The 5,340-nt window shown below is 37.5% G+C and overlaps 1 pseudogene; it reads right to left on the reverse strand.

Annotated features, from left to right (window-relative positions):
* Positions 1–939: 939 nt before the first annotated feature.
* LOC113175664 (U6 spliceosomal RNA) lies at positions 940–1,033 on the reverse strand (annotated as a pseudogene).
* Positions 1,034–5,340: the final 4,307 nt, after the last annotated feature.

Genomic DNA, 5,340 nt, shown 5'->3' on the forward strand with positions numbered 1-5,340 from the left:
GGCTAAATATAAAATTAGCATATGGCCCAGCAATTTCACTCCTAGGTGTACAACCAAAACATTAAAGCAAGGACTCAAGCTTATTTGTATACTTATGTTCACTGCAGAATTAAAAAAAATTTACTTGTAGACAATACCTTTATTTGATTGATTGATTGATTTTTTTATGTGGTGCTGAGGATCGAACCCAGTGCCTCACATGTGAGAGACAAGTGCTGTACCACTGCAGCATTTTTTATAACAGCCAAGCAGTGGAAACATCCCCAATCTCCATCCACTGAAGAATGGATAAACAAAGTGTGATATAGACATAAAATGGGACATTATTTACCACCCCCCAGAAAGAATGGTTATATCATGTGGCTGAACCTTGAGAACAGTATGCTAAGTGAAGTAAGCCAGACTCCAAAGGACAAATACTGCAGTATTCCACTCAAATACCTAAAATAGAATAATTTATAGAGAGGGATAGTAAATTAGGAATTACCAGGGATTGCAGGGGGAGGGAAATAGGAAATTATTACTTAATGGTCTCAGAGTTTCTGTTTAGGGTGATGAAAATGTTTGGAAACAGATAATAGTGATGATTGTACAACAGTATGAACATAATACCACTGAATTAAGCACTTAAATATGGTTGAAATGGCAAATTTTATATCATGTATTTTAGCAAAAAATAAAAATAACTGACATAAGAAAATGGTGGGACAGCTAGGTGCAATACCTTGTGGACATGTGCTACAAATAAGCAATCATCAATAAATGGTGCCGTTTCTCCCTTTGCCAGGATTTATGGCTCTGGGCATTAAGGGGTGTAAATGAGAATAGATCCTCTCCACATAATCCCTAGTGATGCCCTTGAAAAAAATTTACCACCTGTCCCCACAATTTGAGCTTTGCTGATTTAGAGCAGGTTTTTATTTCCCCGTTTCTCTCTTTAAAAAAAAAAATGGAATGTCATCCTTGAGCAGGGGCCATGCTAGTCTTCCCTGTGTCGTTCCAGTTTTAGTATCTGTGCTGCTGAGGTGAGCACTAGAGCAGGGGTTTTCAGCCTCAGCATTATTGTCATTTGGCATGAGATAATCCTTTGTTATGGGGGACAATCCTGCCCATTGTAGGATGGTAGGTTGTTCAGCAGCATCCCCAGCTTCCACCACTAGATGTCAGTAGCACCTGCTCCCCAGTTGTGACACACACAGTTCCAAATATACTCAGAGGGAGCAAAATCATCATCAGTTGAGATCCACTGGTCTGGAGTCATCAGTGCCAAAAGAAGAAATGATTCCATCAAGGAACAAGATGATCTTTCCGCTAAGCTTGAAGAGGAGACTGTCGTTTGGCCACATAGGGTTCCTCAGGTCAGTGAATTAATAGGTAAAGAAAGGTTCAATCCCCAGCACCCCAAAAAGAAAACCCCTCTGTATCTAAAATAAGGAATCTCAAGGTCAGATGGTTCTTCTAGGGAATTCTACCAAATATTTAAGGAACAAATAGCAATTCTATTTTAACGCACAGAAAATAGGGAAGAAAGGAATACTTTCTAAACTATTTTATTAAGTCAGCATTGACCCAATACCCAAACAATCAAAGACAAAGCAAAAGAAACAAACAAACCTGTAGACCAATATCCCTCCTGAACATAGATTTTTAAATCCTCACTAAAATAATAGAAAAGAAAAGAATAATATGCAATAACCAAGTGGGGTTTCTCTCAGGAATGTAAGACTGGTTCTATTTGAAAAATCAATTAAAGCCAACATGCTATAGGTCAAAGGAAGAGAAACTATGCAATTGCAACAACTAACATGAAAAATTATTTGACAAAATTCAATGTCAATTCAGGATGTGACTTTCAGCAAAGTATGAATAGTTGCACATTTCTCTGTTTGATAAAAGGTACTTGAAAACTATAGAGAACATCAGATTCAATATGACTGAATGTCAGAAGTCATCAAATGATTTTCTGAGCCTTTGCCCTTCATTGTCTATAATAATTACATTAAAATTGCACTACAAAACATTCAATTTTAATTGATAATATGCATATTGAAGTGTTTAGAAGTTGCTATAGGCTGAATGTTTGTGTCTTCCCAAAATTCAAATGCCAAAACCCAATTTCCAATATGATGGCATTTGGAGACAGGGCCTTTGGGAAATGCTAGGTGACAAGGGGGCTAAGGTCTCATGAATGGGAGTAGTTCCCTTATAAGAGAGACCCCAAGAGTTCCCTTGTTCCTTTTTGCTATGTGAGGCCATTTATGAACGAGGAAGCAGGCCCTCCGGAGACATCAAATCTTCTGGTACTTGACCTTGGACTTCCCAGCCTCTGAAAGTATGAGAAATAAGTTTTTGTTGTTTAAATATCACTCAGTCTGTGATAAGTTGTTAAGGCATCCCAAACAGACTAAGACAGGGAAATTTGCAATCTCCTTTGAAATGGGTCAAAAAATAACAGGGACTGATGAAAGGGAGAGGGAAGGCTAGCTCAGCAGTGTGTGATAAAGCAAATACAGTAAGATGTTAGCAGGGTAACATGACACAGAAAATTGTAAGGAACCCTGGGAACTCGAGGCAATGGTAGGGTTTGCTGTTTTGAACTCATAGCTGTGAGGTGATGTTTTAGTGCATTTCTGCTGCTGTAACAGAATGGCTGAGACTGGGTAATTTATAAAGAACAGGAATTTATTTCTTCACAGTTCTGCAGGCTGAGATGCCCAAGACCAGGGAGCCAACATCTGGTCTGGTGAGGACTTTCTTCTTGTGTCCTTACATAGCAGAGGAAGGCAGGAGAGGGCAAACTCTGTGTCCTCATTTGACAGAAGAACAGAAGAGAAAACCCACTCTGGCAAGTCCTTGTCCTAGAGCAGAGCTTGGGACCTAAACACTCCCCATTAGGCCCCACCTCTCAACACTGTTGCACTGGGGACCAAGTGTCCAGAACATGAATTTTAGAGGACACATTCATAAGAGTTATTATCTTGGGCCTGCTTCCCTACCATTGTCCTGCTTTCCTGCCATTGTCTTGGACCAACAGGAACCCACACCTGGCACAGTGTCCTTCAGACAAAAGTCAGGGTAGCACCGAGCTCAGGCTTGCCAATGCTGTAAGGACCAGGGGGCTTTTTGCACCTGTCATGCAAAAGCTAAAAAAGGGTTCTGTAGCTCTATGGATATATGAGAAGACAAAGACATTAGGGCAGACAGCATGATAGGAAATACAGAAAGCTGCTGCACAGTTTGCCACAAAGATAAAACAACTGTAGACATTAATTTACCTAATAAAATATCCTTATATGAAGCAAAACATGATAGATGATAGAAGAAATGGATAAACCCAGCATCATGGTGAGGGATTTAAATGTATTTTACTTGATTATAAATATCTGCAATAATATAAAAAATAAGAACTTTGCAACTAACAGTGTTGACCTAATGGGCTACGAGAAGTTCTGCATCCAATAATGAGACAATTACATTTTCTTTACTACATACCATTTTACAAAGCCAGCATAACCCTGACAATGAAGTAAAAAACATTAAAGGAAAACACACATATTATACAGACCATGATTTATGAGCACACAACATGAATTAGTTAAGCTAGAAGTTAACACTGCTCAGTAGCTCATGGGTTAAAAATAAAGTGGGAATTCAGCTGAAGCAGTTAGCCAAGAGTAGTTTATAGCCTGAAAAGCTTATCATAGAAAAGATGCACCAAAATTAAGGATTAAAGTTAGGAAAGAAAATAATCCCAAAGAAAGCAAGAGCAAAGACATAATATAAATAAAAGTGGAAATTAATGAATTAGGAACAAGAAAAATAAGGGCAGAAAATAATGACATACAGTCGAACCTGAATTCCTTTAAAAAACCCATCAACAAAACAGATAATCCCCTGATTATAATTAATTAAAATTACAACAAAAAGGTGGTATAACTACAAATTAATAAATATTAAAAGGCTAATAATAAAATACTAACAAACTATATTTGAAATCTTACATGGCATGTGAAAATTCTTAGAAAATTTAGATAAAATGAATATATCTCAACAAGATTTGTTTGTAGAATTTGATAATTCTACAGTTTGTATTAAATTCTGAATTCTAAACAGCTATTTCTTAAAACTGATGCAAGAAAAAATAAAAAAGCTTGGATAGTCCTATAACTAGTAAAAGAACAGAAGCACTGGTTTGAAAAATCTTTCCAGAAAGAGGATGCCATGTTCAGATTGTTTAAAACATATTCTTCTAAAGTTTGAAGGACTGGAATATTCCAGCTTTATAGACTCTTTCAGGTAATAATAATAAAAAGGAAAATTCCTAAACCCATTTTACAAATCCAGTATAACCCTGACAATGAAGTAAAAAACATTAAAGGAAAATGACAGCCCTATTTCACTCATGAATATACAAGAAAAATATAAGCAAAAACAGTAACAAATAAAATCAAACAAAATTTTAAAATAAATAACAAAGTAAGAAAGGTGCAGTGGCAATACCTGTAGTAATTCCAGCAACATGGAAGGCTTAGGCAGAAGGATGGAAGCCAGCCTTAGCAACTCAGCAAGACCCTGAGCAACTTAGACCGGGGGGGGGGGGATGTAGCTCAGTGGTTAAATGCTCCTGGGTTCAATCACTAGTACCAATAAACACAAACAAATGAATCAAAGAATGCACAAATTAGATTTATCTCATGAACACAAACTTTTTAAGCTTAATATTAAGAAATTTATAAGTGTAATTTGTAGTGTTAATGGATTTTACTGCATATTCTCCATTTGCCTGTCAGATTTACTCTCCTCCATCCTTCTTGTATCCATAGAGACTCACGCCCCTCTCCCTTTCTCTGGGACTTCCAGTTGGATCCAGCCAATGGCAGCAGTCAGGAGACTGGAAAAGCAGACTTCTTCTATAACCTCTATGCTCTGAAAAGCCTTAGTTTGGCAGTGGTTACTTGTCTTTACCCGATGCCACAGGGCTTATCAAACAGCACCTCCCCATGACCCCAGCTATCTTCAGGTCCTGGTAACAAGGCCTCCTGCAACCCCTTCAGGCTCAGGGCTGGAAGACTGGTTGCTTCTCTGTCCCTTCTGACTCACTTGTAGCTGACCATGCCACTGCAAATGGTTTCACAGTTTAAGTCTCTTCACTTGTTCCTTCGAATACACTGTTTGTGCTGGGATCTGAATGGCACACAAAGTAAAAGAGAAAATTGTGTCATTATCTCAAGAGATGCAAAAAAAAAAAAAAAAAAAAAATTAATGAAATGAAATATGCATTACCACAAAAATTCTTAGTAAATTATGACTAGAGAACATACATTCCTGATAAGTAAATAT

The sequence above is a fragment of the Urocitellus parryii genome, chromosome 12 (genome assembly GCF_045843805.1).
Source record: "Urocitellus parryii isolate mUroPar1 chromosome 12, mUroPar1.hap1, whole genome shotgun sequence".
In the NCBI taxonomy this organism is placed as follows: Eukaryota; Metazoa; Chordata; class Mammalia; order Rodentia; family Sciuridae; genus Urocitellus; species Urocitellus parryii.